Source organism: Perognathus longimembris, chromosome 5 (genome assembly GCF_023159225.1).
Source record: "Perognathus longimembris pacificus isolate PPM17 chromosome 5, ASM2315922v1, whole genome shotgun sequence".
In the NCBI taxonomy this organism is placed as follows: Eukaryota; Metazoa; Chordata; class Mammalia; order Rodentia; family Heteromyidae; genus Perognathus; species Perognathus longimembris.
In genome coordinates, this window is record NC_063165.1 from 61,827,693 (window position 1) to 61,845,827 (window position 18,135).

The following is an 18,135-nucleotide window of genomic DNA, read 5'->3' on the forward strand; positions in this document are numbered from 1 at the left end:
AACTTCATTTTGAGAATACCTTCACAAAGAAAGGTAATGCTCAAATATTTAAGTTGATCCAGGAGCCTGTGGTCTGAACTGGCCATACTCATCTCTCAGAAGGCATGGTGGGATTCTACTGCTTTCTCTCCTGCTTTATTAGTTCATGTTCTCTCTCTCTCTCTCTTTCTCTCTCTGTCTGTCTGTCTGTCTGTCTCTCTCTTCCTCTCTCTTTCTTTCCCCTTTCTTTATTCAGCACTAGGGATTGAACCAGACCTTTGCATTTAGTATACAATCACTTTACTACTAGGCTACTAATCCAGCCCAGTGGATTTTAAAATGTAGAAATCTTCTCTACATCAATGAGATTCAAAAAGCACTGTTAGAGCCCTTATCTGAATCAGAAAATACATCCACTACAAATGTCTATTGGAAGAGTTTTTAACTTTTGACAGCACAGAAGTTTAGAAAGTAGTTTAATATTTTTTATGATTCAAACATTAGTTGTAATAAAATTACTTTTCCATAGTATCATTTTATATCCTACTAGCAATGTACATAGTTTTTCTACATCCTTGTCAGCACTTGGTGGTGACATTAGTTTTCTTTTAATTTCTTTTTAACAGGAAGGGTGTATTTGTGCTACTCTAATGGAGTGCTATTTGACTTCTGTGGTTCCTTTCTCCCACACACTCTTTTTGGCAAATCTTCTTCTCTATTTTTTGCTTTAGTTATTTTATGGTTAAAATCTCATGTTTCTTCCCTGGGCTGGCTTCAGGATCAGACCACACCTTCCTACCCAAGGCCTCTCACATAGTTGGGATGACAGGCATGCTCCACCCAAGCCCCATTGGTTGAAATGGGTCTCCACAATTTTTTGTTCAGGTTGGCCTCAAATCTAACCTCTCTACCTTCCAAGTAGCTAGGATGTAAGAATAAGCCACCAGGTGCAACTTTTGAGTCTTTTATCTATTTCCTAACAGGATTTTCAGCATTGAATTCACATAGTCCTTTATGTCTACTAGATTCAAATCATTTATCAGCTAAGATATTTGCAAATATTTTCTCCCAAGTTTTTGCTGTCTTCATAGAGCCACTGATAGAGTAAAAGTTTATAGCGATTTATTTTATTTTTACTGTGTGTGTGTGTGTGTGTGTGTGTGTGTGTGTGTGTGTGTGTGTGTGTATGTTACTGGGGTTTGCATTTGCTTGAGCTTGCTAGACAGATGCTCTATCACTTGACCATGAACCCACCCCTTTTTCTATAATAGATTTTTTTAGACAGGGTTTTGCTCCCAGCACTAGCCTCAAACTTATGATTCTCTTATTTATGCCTCATACACAGTTGGGATTACAGGCCCGTGCTACTACACCCAGTCTACTATTTGAAACAAGGCTTACTGATATTTTTACCTGAGCTGACCTTGAACCATGATCAATCCATCTTTCCTTCCTGTATAGCTGGGATTGTCACCATGCCTAGAAAAAGATTGTAATTCTGATAAAGTCTAATTTATTTATTTTGTTCCTTTTATGGATTATGTGATAAGCATCCCGTCTAAGAATGCTTCTCTACCCCTAAGTCAAGAAGGTTTTCCTTATATGTTTTCTTCCAAAAGCTTTATAGTTTAACATTTTACATTTACATCTATCATAAATTTTTAGTTAATTTTTCTGTAACCCAGAAAAAATAGGAGTGGAGTTTAGGTAAAAGTTTTGTTTCCTTGCTTATGCTTTTCCTATTGTCCTAGTCTAATTTATTAAGAAGACATTGGCATGGAGGTACAGTTCCAGTGGAAGAGGGTTTGCCTCACAAGCTCAAGGCTTTGAATTCGAACTCCAATTCTGCCAAAAAAAAATAATAAAATGCCTCAATTTTTCATCAAATTGCTTTTGTGTATATGTGAAAAAGTTGGCCAAACCTGTGTGAGTCTGTGTCCAGAGTCTACTACATTGATCTCTCTCTCCATGAGTATACTGGCACTGCTGACTTGGTTCCCAAGCTATAAATTAAATCTCAAAATTGGGTAGTATGATACTTGGAATTTTATTCTTTTTCAAAAAAGATTTAGAGGGGCTGGGGATATGGCCTAGTGGCAAGAGTGCCTGCCTCATATACATGAGGCCCTGGGTTCGATTCCCCAGCACCACATATACAGAAAATGGCCAGAAGTGGCGCTGTGGCTCAAGTGGCAGAGTGCTAGCCTTGAGCAAAAAGAAGCCAGGGACAGTGCTCAGGCCCTGAGTCCAAGCCCCAGGACTGGCCAAAAAAAAAAGTGATTTAGTTGTACTAGTTTTTTACCTTTCCAAGTGAACAAAGCTCAAAAGTTAGAGAGTTTTTATCAACAATCTGTGGCATTAGGGCATCAGAAAAGGAAAACCTGGTATGCCACCCATTAATTAGTATGTTTACATAAAAGTGACATGTTAGTAATGGGAAGAGTCTTTACAAGTTTCATTCTCAAAACAATGTACAGAGCACCTTTTATGTGCAAAACTGTTCCCAATAGTGGGAATAAGAACAAGACATGGATAGCACACTAATATCTCCCTGTGTGTGTGTGTGTGTGTGTGTGTGTGTGTGTGTATGCGTGCCCAAGCAAATGTGTGTGAGGGCACCAGCATGTGCTACTCCGAGGCACTGTCTTCAGCTTTTCTCTCTTTTTTCCCCTGAAATCTGTGCTCTACCACAACTCCACTTTCTGGCTTTTTGGTGGCTCATTGAAAATAAAGAGTCTCACAGACTTTCTTGCCTGGACTGGCTTCAAATTGCGATCCTCTGTTCTTAGCCTTCTGGGTAGCTAATATTATAGGCATGAGCCACTGGTGCCTGGCCACTAATTTCATTTTTGTCATCTCCAAAATGCCCAGTGACTGTTTGCAAAAAGTTTACTAATGGACTTAACACAGTTTTCCCTCGCTATATATATCACAGTTCACTTATTGCAGCTTCATTGTATTGTGGGTTTATTTTTAAATAGGTAAATAGTGATCTCTCACCTACCACAGGAGCTATGTTCCAGAGAGCCCCACAATAGGTGAAAATCTGCAAAGTAGCAGTGTTAGATAGTTGTCCCTTGCTATACTAGAGTCCATTTATTGCTACTTCACAGATTTTTCAGTGCTCTGGAATGTAACTCCCACAATAGGCAAGAGCATCCTATTTGTAAGTCATACCATGTTTCTGTCATTAGTTCTCATAGTGTCCCAAATCATCAGGACTTCCTGCTTCAGGAAAATGCAATCTTTGAAGAAGAAATGAGCATCTGATACAAGATCCTCTCTTTAAAGGAAACAGTCCTGTTCCATTTCTGCTCCCAGCTCCTTCAAACAAAGATTTCTCAATAATCACCAGAGAGTTAGGTGTTGGTGGCTCATATCTATAATACTAGTTACTCAGGAGGAAGGATTGCAGTTCAAAGCCATCCCAGGCAGGGAAGTTCCTATCACCAATTAGATTTCTACCTCCAATTAACCACCAAAAAAGCCAGAAGTGAACTTGTGGCTTAAATGGCACAATGCTAGTCTTGAGCATAAAAGCTCAGGGACAGTGGCCAGAGCCTTGAGTTCAAGCCCCAGAACTGGCACAAAATAACAACAACCCAGCAGATATTTAGCTGCTAGTACAAACTCTCAAATGCTAATATTAGAACAAATAGACAAATATTAAAACAAATAGACAAAAATTCAAAAGAATTCTTATACTCCAAAAACCCATTATCTCTTTGCATTAAACTATTTAGTACTATGTCTGTAGTTAGAATTCTCCCTTAGCTGGAGACAAAAGTGAAGTGTGTAGATTTCAAAAGATAAACAGGGTCTGAATGCTCATTCTGCCATCAGCCTTCAGCTACTGAAGCTTCAGTTCATTCACAACTACTTGGTGCATGTACCTGGCACACAGTATTGAAAGGAATTAAAGGGATAATGAAAAATACAGTGAAAACACTTCATACATACTAACAATACCACCCTGGGCTGCCCTGATAAACGGTACAGCCCATCTCAACTACTTTCTCTTTCATCTAACTGGCCCATCTCTAGGGTCACCTCATTCCCCTTCCCATTGAGTCTTCTCACCCCTATATCTCTGCAACAGGATACTTCCAGCAGGAACACTTGGAGGGCAAGATGTCCCACTCATCTGCATCCCTGACTCCTTGCACAGTACAGAGTCAATGGAAATACTTTTATGTTGCTCTGCACACTGTGTATGTGTACTTAGCATTTTAATACTGAATCACTAACCACGAGGTCTTAACCATTCACTTCTGTTAAGACATTCTAGTTATTTTTTTCTTATTGAGTATAATAAATAATTAGTTCATTTTTCTCTTTCTGGATTACATGGATACACTCCTCCACTAGTAAGAGAATTGTAGAGCTGACTCTATCGTGATTAGGGAAACATGGTTGGAAATGTTGGGGGGAATAGAGCTGACTCCATCTTGTTTATTAGGTCAACCTGACCCCAAAATACTGCTTCTGTAAATGGCTTGCTTGTTATTTGCTCTACCCCCTGCATCAACCTCCTACATCTATGCCATGCGAGCTTCACTTGTTGTTTGCTGTAACCCTGCATCAAGCCCCTATATCTGTGCTACGCTTTTACCTTTACAAACACCAATTAGAGGACTGCTTGTGGTCACGATGGCATCTCCCGAGTCCGTGCTGCGTCCCTGCCTGGTCAGTTTGCTTTATGCTTCCCCAATAAATCTATATTTTTGCCTGAGACTGTCTCTGAACAGTGGACTCTTGGAGGGATGGGGAATCCCCTCCTTCGAACTCTGTAATATTCCTTAGCCCCATAACAAGAATAAGATTAGGACTATGGGTCCTAGAGCATGAGCAGGGGCAGGGGTGTAATTTAGAGCACTTGCCTAACGTGTGAGTCAATTGGGTTCAAATACCAATACTACAAGGGGAATGGAAAAACAACACCTACTAGAAACTTACCAAGTTTTCCTCAATAGATTTATTATAAAATATTAGAATATGTGTTCTAGTATTATTGCAAAATGAACTGCTATTAAGCTTTGATATTTCAGTTCTACTTTGTTGACCTGAAGCTGCCTCTATCCAACTTTCCCTGGGACACTGGACAGAAAGAGAGGAAGCAAGGGCAATTCCATAGCTAAAGCTCATGACTAGCATGTATGTATAATAGCAAACTGTTTATTTGAACATGAGAAGAAAATTTGTGCCAATTTCTTTTAAAAAACAAACAAACAAACAGCTGGGTGTTGATGGCTCATGCCTGTAATCCTAGCTACTCAGGTGGCTGAGATCTGAGGATCACAGTTCAAAGCCAGACTGGCCAGGAAAGTCTGTGAGACTCTTATCTCCAATTAACTATGAGAAAACCAGAAGTGGCACTGTGGCTCAAATGAAAGAGCACTAGCCTTGAGCTAAAGAGCTCAGGGACAGCGCTCAGGCCCAAAGTTCAAGCCCCATGACTGAGGGGAAAAAAACAACCAAGAATCATTATGTATCCTAGGCTGTCCTTGAACTCGATCTTTCTGTCTCAGCTTCCTGAGGGCTAGAGTCAACCATCACACCTGGTTTTGCAGCTATTACTTCAAAACAAACCAACATAGCAGTTACTGGATCCCACACTGTCTTAACTGCTTTAAAGACATTAACTTGGTGACCCTTGTACCAACCCTGTATATTATGCCTCTTTTACAGCTGGAAGAAATGTAGTCAAATAGGTATTAGATGGAAGTACATATTTGAATCCATGCTTAAGTTGCTCTAAATCACTACACATATGCTTTTCAAAAAAGAAGGAAAGCTGGGCACTGGTGGCTCACGCCTGTTGTCCTCCCTGCTCTGGAGGCTGAGATCTGAGAATTGCAGTTCAAAGCCAGAACGGGCAGGAAAGTCCATGAACTTCTATCTCCAATTTATCACCAAAAAAACAAAAGTGGCACTGTGCCTCAAGTGGTAAAGTGCTAGCTTTGAGCTGAAGAGCTCAGGGGCAGCGCCCAGGCCACCCAGGCCCCACGACTGACAAAAAAAAAAAAAGCAAATAAATTCTAATTACCCAACATATACCTTCATAAAGAGCTTCCTTCTCTTCCCCAGAGGAAGTACTGGATTTAAATAAATTTTAACTGATTCTCCTAACTAGCCTCATTATAAGCAAATGGAAATTGCCAAAGTCTATCACAGTTCTGCACTTAACACAGTAGAATGTAAAAGCATTTTACTTAATTGTAAAAATGCCCATCCTAAATTGTTTTTAAACCAAAGATGAGCTAGAGGACGCTAGAGGATATATTAAAGACTCATGTTTAAACATAACATTAAAGCATCTATCAACCTGCCAGTAACTGCATAGATGTCTTGTATTTGTAACTATGTGCTTCCTATCTTTAACTTCTTTTTCCTTCTAGCCTTCCTAAAAGTGCTTTTAAGACCAAGCACAGCAGGAGGAAAAAAAGAGCCTGTTTAAAGGTAAAAATACTTATATACTACCACACTCAACACTTTGCAAAATGAGTTATAAACACTGGCAATGAACCAAATGAAAAAATTTAATATATCCAAGCTAGTTGAGGTACTATGTGAACACATACATAACATGGCAGGGTATAATATGTGAGTTAGTGAGAACTGCGAGAAAAACAATACCAGCTTATGAATGAACTGAGACCCACATTTCATACTGTACAAAAATCCATCTGGAACTAACCCTTAAAAAATTACATAAGTGATGAAATAAGTAGAAGAAAACTGAATAGCACAATTAGGGAAAGGAGCTAGCTTCCATTTCCTCTAAAAGGCAAAAACTTATCAAAGACGAATGGTTACAAATAGAAAAGGAAAACTTATTGCATAATGAAATTAGTGTTAAAGAAGAGGATAAAGTTAAAGAATTAATCAGGTATCTCATATATTTCAAACCTTATGCTTTTATTGAGATAATATTTCTTAATCCATTCATTGAAGGTCTATAATGTGCAGACACTGTTCTAGGGGACAGTGTGGCACAGTACAGTAGGAAACAAACATATAATATCAACAATCAAAAAACATAACTTCAATATTAAGATATAATTATATACTTTAGTAAAGAGAGACAAAATCCAATATGGGAAAGAAGGAAATGTAAACAAACATACACTGTAAGAACACCAAACTGATTCTGTACCATCAGTAGGAGAATAGCTGACATCATATGCATACCATGTCTCTAATTTTACTGTATTGAAAAAGGATAATATACAAAAAAAGAATTATCTAAACCCAATGGTTAGCCAGGCATGGAGTATGCACCTATCATCTCAGCACTCAAGAGACTGAGTCAGGAAGAGTGGTCTACACAGTGAGAACTCGTCACAAACAATCAACATTGGCTCAAAGGGCTCTAAATGCCTAATACAGGAGCAATGGACGAATTACATACTGATATCAACACAAATTCAGTGCCTCGGGCTGGGGATATGGCCTAGTGGCAAGAGGGCTTTCCTCTTATACATGAAGCCCTGGGTTCAATTCCCTAGCACCACATATACAGAAAATAGCCAGAAGTGGCGCTGTGGCTCAAGTGGTAGAGTGCTAGCCTTGAGCAAAAAGAAGCCAGGTACAGTGCTCTGGCCCTGAGTCCAAGCTCCAGGACTGGCAAAACAAAGAAAGCAAGAAACAAATTCATTGCCAGCCCACTGAAATGTAATGCAAGGGGCTAGGGATGAAGCATGATGATAGTGTACTGTCTACCTGTCTAGGATACACAAAGCTCTGGGTTAGACCCTAGCACCAGATCAGTCAACTAACCAAAGCAAAGAAATAATGAAAGCTATACAATATAATTTAAAATTTTCTAGGATCTACATTTTTTTTTGTTTTTTTTGTTTTTTTTTTGGCCAGTCCTGGGCCTTGGACTCAGGGCCTGAGCACTGTCCCTGGCTTCTTTTTGCTCAAGGCTAGCACTCTGCCACTTGAGCCACAGCACCACTTCTGGCCGTTTTCTGTATATGTGGTGCTGGGGAATCGAACCTAGGGCCTCGTGTATCCGAGGCAGGCACTCTTGCCACTAGGCTATATCCCCAGCCCTAGGATCTACATTTTAAAATAAAATTTAGGATTTCAATTTAACACTAAAACACTTTTACATTAAAAGTTGGGTTTTCTGTTGTTTTTTGTGTGTTTGCTACACTGGGTCTTTCATGAGCTAGGCAAAAGCTCTACCACTGAGCTATATCTCCAGCCCTGCAAAAGTTGTATTTCTCACTGGGCACTGGTGGCCCATGCCAATAGCCCTAGCTACATAGGAGGCTTAGATCTGAGGATTGCAGTTTGAAGCCAGTCTAGGCAACAAAGTGCATGGGAGTCTTATCCCCAATAAACTATTTAGAAAAAAACCAGAAGTGACCCTGTGGCTCAAGTTGTTGAGCTTTGAGTAAAAGAATCTCAGGGACAGCACCAATTCCCTGAGTTCAAGCTCCAGGGCCATTGTGCCATTGTGCAGAGGTGTGCATGCATTTTCAGCGCAGGAAATATTTATTAAAATAAAAATTGAGGGCTGGGAATATGGGTAGTGGTAAATTGCTTGCCTTGTATATATGAAGCAATAGGGTCGATTCCTCAGCACCACATATATAGAAAAAGCTAGAAGTAGGTGCCGTGGCTCAAGTGGTAGAGTGCTAGCCTTGAGGAAAAAGAAGCCAAGACAGTGCTCAAACCGTGAGTTCAAGCCTCACGACTGGCAAAAAACAAAACAAAACAAAAAATTGGCGACATTAACTCTTAGCAAAAAGTACCATTTTAAGCTCATAATCATTATAAGATTATTGAGGTTTTTTTTTGTTTTTGTTTTTGTTTTTTGTATTTTGTTTCCTTGGTCATGGGGCTTGAACTGGGCCTGGGCACTGTCCCTGAGCTCTTTTCAGCTCAAGGCTAGCACTCTACCACTTGAGCCACAGCCCCACTTCTGGTTTATTTTTCTGGTGGTTAATTGGAGATAAGAGTTTCACAGAGTTCCCTGCACAGGCTGGCTTTGAACCTTGATCCTCAGATCTCAGCCTCCTGAGTAGTTAGGATTATAGGCATGAGCCATTGGTGCCTGGCTGATTATTGAGTTATTTAACAAATGAAGTATTTGGTTTACATTTAGTCTTTGAAATCTAACATGTGTTTTATGAATTAAGCATAATTTCAATTCAGACTAGCTACAGTTCAAGTGCTCAATAACCATGTCTGGCAGTCTACCTGACGATTTCCAGGTGAGGGATAGCTTACTTGCCAGGAGGCAATTGGAAACACTTCTGGTTGTCACCACTGGAGGTGTGCTAGCAGCTCCAGAGACAATGCTCAAGACCTACAAATGAAGAGCCTTACAACATAAAATTATCTGGCCCAAAATATCTGTAGTGCTAAGGTAACCTTGCCTATTAAACAGCTGCTTCAGTACTTGATTATGCTGTTCTAGGGAAATGTACTGTATGAGGCCATTTGCTTTTTACTTTATGATACCTTAAATTCTTTCCTGAAGTAACTTGTTAAGGTTTCTCCAGGGATGAGAAAAGGGCACCCATGGTTCTTTAAGTCTTTTAAGGAGTACAACTATGTGAAAGGCTGTCTCAGTGGCCATATGGCCCAACAAAAAGAGAGGCATGGAAGCAGTGTTGTTCCAAGGGAAAAGTCCTGCTTGGTCCAGAAAAAAAAAACAAACAAGAAAATACTGTCACTTATGCCTTCCCACTGACTATGTGGCTAGAAGATACTGAGCTATTTTTTTCCCCACCTACCAAGATAGTGGTGATGAAGAAGGAGTAGGGGCACTAGAGAGCTTAAAAGGAACCATGAGACATCAATTCAGCCAAGGCCCAAACAAAAGTCAGAAACACATGCATACAGTCATCTGAGGAGGATTAATACACAAGCAAAGACAGCCACTTGCACAAGAGACCCCCTCCTCTGTGGGCACTGATGCCATCCATATCTTTGTGTCTGTAATAATTAATGCACCTATCACATCACATAGCTACTGCTTATCCAAGTTCCCATTTCATTTTAGGCTGCCAGAGTGGAATGTCTGCTGACAGGGTAATCATGGGCTTTCCCTTTTCACTAAGGCCCTTGCACAAGGTATCTGGGCCTAGAAATTACTCCCCAGGCTGAACAATCCAATCCCTTCCTGACAGCAGCATAACAACAGGGGAGAGCTCCTAAGCTCTGGGGCTGAGGGGGCATCCAAGTTGTTCCTGAATGCAGAAATGGCAACAGACTGAAAATGCAGAAGCACCACTTGGCTTTGGGGTGGGGGTGGGGGATGAAGGGCTTCAATACTTTCTGTAGTTATCCTCCTTCTTCTTCCCCCACCCCCCATACCCCCCTCCCCCCTCCCCCCCATCCCCAACAGTGGTTCTGGAGCATGGTCAGAAGTGACAAAACCTCTCAGTCTCTATAGCATAGTCTTCCACTCTTCTTCATAATTCACAAGATCCTAGGACAAACACAAAACAAGCAACTTATTCCTACACAATCTTCCAGCCCAGCTCAAGAAAGAAAAGCTTTTGTGTAGACATCCCAGTCCATTGCTTCCTTTACAACAAACATCTGGAAAAACAGACTTTCAAGGAAAACCTCTTGTACCAGAGATAGTACTCAAGACAGTATTAAAAGTTCAATTTAAAGGGGGTAAAAAGTATGACAAGAAATGTACTCACTACCTAACATATGTACCTGTAACCCCTCTGTACATCACCTTGAAAATAAAATTTTAAAATGTTTAATTTGGGAGGGGAAAATTAAAATTTGCTTATAAGTAAAAACTCAGTTTTTTAAACATCCAATGTTCTCCTAGGATCAGCTAATTTCAGGTTTTCCTCCCTCAACTACCTCCACCTGCTTAAAGAAACCTACCAAAGACATTTTCTCTCCCAATCATTCCCAACTTTCCTCACCCACTGTGTGTGAACATGATCCTGACCATGTCAAACTCTACCTTTAAGAACTTCCAAATAGCAGCCACTAGAGCCAAGGAGGTTAGCAAACCAAGCTTGGTATGGTTTAGATGTAAAGTATGCTTTCTTCCTTCCTGCCACCCTCAATCCCCCACCCCCAAACAAATGCTCATGTGTTAAAAGGCTTGGTCCCTAGCTGGTAGATCTAATCATTGAGACTGGCTTAAAAGGGCTCTGACTTAATAGATTAATCTGATAATTCATAATTTTTTTCGGCTAGTCCTGGTGCTTAATTGGATATATAAGTTTTACATATTTTCCTGCCCAGCCTGGCTTCATGAACTACAATCTTCAGATCTCTGCCTCTGAAAAGCTAGATTACATGCATGAGCCACTGGCACCCAAGTGAGTTCATGCTTTGAGTAGAATATTAGGAAGTGGTAGAAAGTTTCAGGAGTACAGCTGGGTTGAATAGTTCCCTAGGGGCAAGTTCTTAGGCACCATTTCCTGTCTTGTGCTCCTTCTTATGCAGTTCTTGGCAGCTGTCAGTTGAACAAGTCTGCTCTACTATACCATCTCCACCATGATGTTCTGCCTTTCCACAGGCCCACAGTGATGGAATCAGACAACTATGAACTGAAACATGAGCCAAAAGAAGCTTACTTCTTTAAAGTGCTTTTCTTACCCTTTTGTCACAGAAAAAAAAAGTTTAACACAAAACTTTTGGAGAGAATTGGAGGACCCATTAATCTTGGCCCTACCATTTGGCATTTACATGCTGGGAAAAAGAACTACTGTAGGTATCAGCTCACTGGTCTATAGTTGTGCTGTTCTATTCTCATATTGATGACCATCTATTAATCCAATTCACAAGCACAAAGACATAAAGCCAATGGCTACAACAAGAACATCACTGAAGTAAAAGAGGAATTTTTCTGTAAATCATGTCTAGTATTTATCCCATAATCAGAAGGAATTTGGGGACATTCAGATGTTTCATAGACTTAATTCCAAGCATCACATTCAAAGTTCCTCTTATACTGGTGGCTTGAGATTAGAATAATGTGGTTAGGTTTCAAAGGATTAAATTTACAATGAAACACAGGGTGGGGAAATATTTGTTAAGGGAACAATGGTTGAGGGAACAGAGACCTAAGGCAGAAGTGACCAGCAATAGCTACATGTTAGAACTACCAGAGAAGCAACTTTAATATGCAGTCTGGCCAAAAACTATTGACTTAGAAGTAGAACTTGTGAATGTTGTTCTCTTGCACTCGACCAAACTCTGTCAATAAGATAGCTTAGGCTACGTCAACCCCAATATTTCTAACTCTTACTGGGCAACTGAGATGTTTTCTACCATGAGACACAACATTTAAGAAAACTAAGGTGTACCCACTGCCTTATGTATGAAACAGTAACCCCTCTGTATATCACTTTGACAATAAAGAAGTAATTATTTAAAAAGAAAAAGAAAACTAAAGGACTACTTGATAGCTCTGTACAATACCAAGTAAGAGTACACAGAAGGTTGTAAAGTGTATAGGATTCTTAAAACACCTACAACTACAACCGTTTATTGCAATCCTTTCTGTAGCTTACTCTCAAAGTCTGAATGTATCTATGTCCATGACACAGAACACACATGAATTCCCCTTGGCAAGATTGGCTTTAGAAGACAAACATATCTTGAACTCCATGTTAGGTAGAGTTGTCAAGATTGTTGGCAATGCCTGGCTATTCCATCTTACAACCAACACTACACCACAAGAGTGGGCAATTAATACTTTGAAGGGAAGCCAAGAGCTCTGTTCTGAATTATCTAACTCCAGAAATAACAGCACTGGCACCTGAAGCTATGTAAGAATTGGTAGGATAGCCTTTACAGTCATACTATCCACCTTTTAAAGTACATAAATTCATAAATGAGTCTTGCTGTCTGCCTCCACATGCAAGCTTTGTCAGAGAAAGTTTTCATCTGATATCTACTAACAGAATTAAATTGATTTTTTAACTAATTCAGAACATAATCTCAGAAAATAATCTTTAATAATTTAAACATATGTAACCCCTTAAAGAAGGAGGAAGGGAAATGCCAGGCAAGTTTAATTCTACTAAGTAGTAGAACAGTCTACAAAATTAACTTCACATTAGTTGAAAGTGTGAAACTAACCAGCTAGACCACAACAAAGATTTTCAGAGACCCTATTTCTTATACTTAGCCTTGTTACTTTTGATTAAAAGAGATGGAAACATGGCTAAGACATGAAAGAAAGTATCAGCAGAAGGCTACCTGAAAACAGAAAGCAGTTTCATTGAAAAAGTTTTTTCGCTGGCCATTTGGAACTTTCAAGTTTCTAAAGAGAACAGACTTGGGCAAGGTAGCTAGTTCCAACAGTTTTTTTCTCTCTTGACAAGAGAGCTATTTAACACATGCCAGCAGGCTGTAAATATTTCACTTCAGTAGGGTTTCCTTGTAGGCAGCGGCAGTCATGCTGCAGTGATGGTATGGTGAGCTCAGGACAAGGCAGCAGGCTAACATCAATCTCCAGTACACTTCAAATATAGATGCAATCACATGCCCAGCAGCAGAGCCACCTAGACTCTATATCAATAACAGCACTGCTGTCATCTCTACCACAGAGATGTATTCTCCACCAGCTCTGGGCTGCCACTAGAGAACAAGAACTGGTTCAGGTCAGAAACCCTATCATACCCAGTGCCTAGGAGACCACTGAGGCTTACGAAGCTTTAATGATGCCTTCTTACAGAGTCACTGGAAAAAAATAAGGCAGAGCAACAAAATAATTTCCTTCATCCTTCCCTCCTTCCTAACAGCAGCAGATTTACAGGCAATACTCTGCATGCATAAACAAAAGCATAAACAAATTCACATAACTTTTTTCTGAAAAGCTTCAGGGTCTAATACTCTAAAAGCATAATTATTAAAAAAAATGGGTAAAAGCAGTAAGAATTTTTTCATTTTTGGCTATTGTTAGAAATGGCTCTGGATGACACATCCTCCTATGTGTCACATAGGAATAAGGATACCAACTCAAAAGGAACTCAAGGCAAGAAACTCTGCAGAAGGGTGCTCCAGAGCCAAAAATCTAGCAAGCAGAGCAGAACAGGCAGGCTGCTCCCTTTCACCCTTAATCCAGCAGGCTCTGTCCCTCTGATCATATTCACAACCTGCAGAATGATGTTGCTTAATTATTGGGATATAATTTAATTAATATTTAAGGAGCTTCTATTAGGATTTTTGTTTGCCAGTCCTGGAGCTTGAAATCAGGTCCTGAGCACTGGCTCTGAGCTTCTTTTGCTCAAAGCTAGCACTCTACCACTAGAGCCATAGCACCACTTCTGGCCTTTTCTTTTCTTTTCTTTCTTTTTTTTTGCCAGTCCTGGGGCTTGAACTCAGTGCCTGAGCATTGTCCCTGGCTTCTATATGCTCAAGTCTAGCACTCTGCCAACTTGAGCCACAGTGCCACTTCTGGCCTTTTTCTATATATGTGTTGCTGAGGAATCAATCACAGGGCTTCATATATATGAGGCAAGCAATCTTGCCACTAGGCCATATTCCCAAACCCACTTCTGGCCTTTTCTGTTTATGTGGTACTGAGGAATCAAACCCAGGGTTTCATGCATGCTAGGCACACACTCTATGAGTAAGCTACATTCCCAGCCATAATAAGAGTTCTAAAGTGCAGCATGAAATGGATGAAACTAAAATGTAATGAGCAAGGGCCAATACAATGGATGAACAAATGAAGCAGTGGTACTCAGTAGACACTATGTTGAAAATGAGCATGTGGGTGGGGATGGGAAGGAAAATCTCGGAAAGAACAGCGAAAGTGTGACAGTGTCCAAAAAGAAATGTATTCTTTACCTGGCTTACTTAACTGTAACCCTTTTGAACACTACCTCTATAATAACAATGAAAAATTAAATTAAAAAATGAATAATGCTAGGCAATGATGGCTCATGCCTGTAATTGTAGCTACTCAGAAGGCTGAGATCTAAGAATCTCAGTTCAAACCCAGCCCAAGCACGAAAGTCCGACAGACTCCTATGTCCAATTAACCACGAGAAACCCTGATGTGGTGCTGTGGCTCAAGTGGTAGTGCACTAACCTTGAGCTGAAGAGCTTAGGGACAGCAGCCAGGCCCAGAGTTCAAGACCCATGACTGACAAAAAAAACAAGCAAACAAACAAACAAACAAACAAAAAAAACAGGTGCCAAAGCAGGAACTTTTCAAAAAAACAAGTCTCACAAGATTTACAGAAAGGAAGTAAACTACTTTGACAGAAAAGAGGCTTTTCTCACACTGATCTGAGATACATTGGGCACTTTCTATAATGAGCTTAAGTCCCAGAATACACCTTAAAGTCATTTCTGGTAAGAGATTATACCTGCATCCTTAATCCCTAAAACCTTATCCTTAATCCTTAAATCAGCTCACTATAGTATGTCAAATAGCTAATTATGAAATCTCCAACTAAGGCTACAGAGCCAGTATAACAGAGAACTAAAAAAATGTTAAGTAAAAATCACTGGATTTATGAATACCTATTTTTTTGCCTTTCTTAGATACAGAATGTTCTAACTTGGAGGAAAATTCTACCAGTAATACTTTTGGAAGAAGAAAAAAAATACAGTCATAATGACATTAAACTTCAGTTGACTTCTTATTTTCCATGCTCCCTCCTTTTCTAAATCAGTGGAAAAACAAGTTACTCTTAGCTTTGGCATACTATCATTAAGAAAAAGAACCACCACACAATCCCAAAGATTTCTGATTGTTTTGCTTTTGCCTAAATATTGACTTATTCAAGAACACCCACAACCCCTCTGTATCTGTGACTTTGTGTACTTTATGCCTAAAGCCACTAGGGCTTCAGCATGCCTATTCACAACTCTTGGTTTTACCTAGAATGCTCTTCATTTCTCCAAATCCTACCTATTCCTTAAATTGCATCCAGCTAAATGGCCTCCTGAATCTTTGCCTGAGACAAAGGAATCTTGTTGTTTTTCACAGCACCTAAATTACAGTAATCCAAGTGCATGTCTCTGAGTTTAAGCCAGGGTGGAAGGCAGGCAAGTCTAGCATCAGTCCTTAGTTGAACCAGATCACTTTGTTCTACACTATGTACCTTAGAGAGTGCCAAATTAAAAAATGAACAGTGCTGGGTGCCAGTGACTCATGTCTGTAATTCTAGCTACTAAGTAGGCTGAGATCTGAGGATCATGGGTCAAAGACAGCCTGGGCAGGAAAGTCTAGGACTCTTAGCTCCAATTAACCACCAGAAAACCTAAAGTGGCACTGTGGCTCAAGTGGTAGAGCTCTATTCTTGAGCACAAGAGCTCAGGAATGGTACCCAGGCCCAGACTTCAAGCCCGATGACAAAAAAAAAAGTCTTTAAAAAACAAACAAATAATGTATGAAACTGTAACCTCTCTGTAATTCAGTTTGATAATTTAAAAAATATATAAACAAACAAACAAACAAAAAAACCAGGGGGCTGAGAATATTACTTAGTGGTAGAGTACTTGTCACCTATACATGAAACCCTGGATTCTATTCCTCAGCAGCACATATGTAGAAAAAGCCAGATATTGCATATATATATATATCTACCTGACCTAGGGAAGGGAAAGAAAAACAGGGTGTAAGATATCACAAGAAATGTACACACTGCCCTACTATGTAATGGTACACTTTTTGCACAACACCTTGTCAAAAAAATTTGTTTAATTAATAAATAAATTACAAAAAAAAAAAAGCCAGAAATGGTGCTGTGGTTCATGTGATAGAGTGCTAGCCTTGAGCAAAAAGAAGCCAGGGACAGTACTCAGGTCCCAGGACTGGCAAAAACAAAAACAAACAAACAAAAAAACAATTGGGGGTGGGGGAGGGGGGCTGGAGGTCAGTGTTACAGTAGGGCATGGGTAAAAACCCTACCTGTAATCCTAGCTACCTCAAGGCTGAGATCTGAGAATCTCTGTTGGAAGCCAGCCTGGGCAGCAAAATCTGTGAGATGTGAGGCTCTTATCTCCACCAAAAAAGCTGGGAGAGAAGCTGTGGCTCAAGTGGTGGAGTGTTTGTCTTGAGCAAAAGAAGCTCAGGGCCAATGCCTAGGCCCTGAGTTCAAGTCCTAGGACCACATCCACCCCCACCTCCACCACCAAAAAAGAAACATGCTGTAAGAAAAGAAGCTCTGGGCCAGGTGCCAGTGGCTCATACCTGTAATCTTAGCTACTCAGGAGGCTGAGATCTGAGGATCATAGTTCAAAGCCAGCCTAGGCAAGAATGTCTGTGAGACTCTTATCTCCAATTAACTACCAGAAAACTGGAAGTAGAGCTATGGGTCAAAGTGGTAGAGCATGAGCTGAAGAGCTCAGGGACAGCACCCAGGCCCAGAGTTCAAGCCCCATGACCGACAAAAAAGAGAGAAAAAAAAAAGAGAAGCTGTGGATGCTGTGGTCTCACATTGAGTTGAAATAATGCCAGCCTTAATACCAGTCAAAGTTGTTGTTCTTAAGCCCATCTGTTTGGCCCACTTTCACATTTCCATTTTAACTAGACCTCTCAAATGCCAATAGTGGTAAATGGCTATAGAGAAATATTGTTTGACATTTCTTAAGGGTGGCAGGCATTACCTGGCATCTGAGAGGTCCTACTCTACATTTCTGACAAGTAATACAGAAATGATGGTTATGATGATGTGACTTGAGAATGTATAAATTAGGTATTTACTTTTTTTTTTAAAAGCCTTGTATGCTTATACAGGCATTCTGCCACTAAACTTCAACTCTCCACTTTTAATGCCATCTCAGCTAGAGTTCTGTCATCATGCTGGTTCCCTCTGTGAGAAAACTTTTTACAGGAGGCAAACTCAAAATAAATATATCTAAGTAATCACTCTTTTTGATAGGTGGTATTAAAGAAGACTCTAGATGATATGTTAGGTTTTAAAATACTTAATAGCTCATTTAGATATGCAAACAAAATAGGTTGAATAAACATATTATATTATTGGTTAGGTCAAGTCTGAGTAATCATGAATAAATGAAAGAAATACTAAAAGAAATTTTAAACACAAAATATTTGGAGATTATAAGACTATGATATCAATCAAGAACAACACAGCACTCAAATTTAAGTTCAAGAAAATTCAGCCAGAGGTCAGGAAGAATTTAGCTGCTAGCTGGGCTCCCAACACCCAATGACAATGTGCAGCAAAA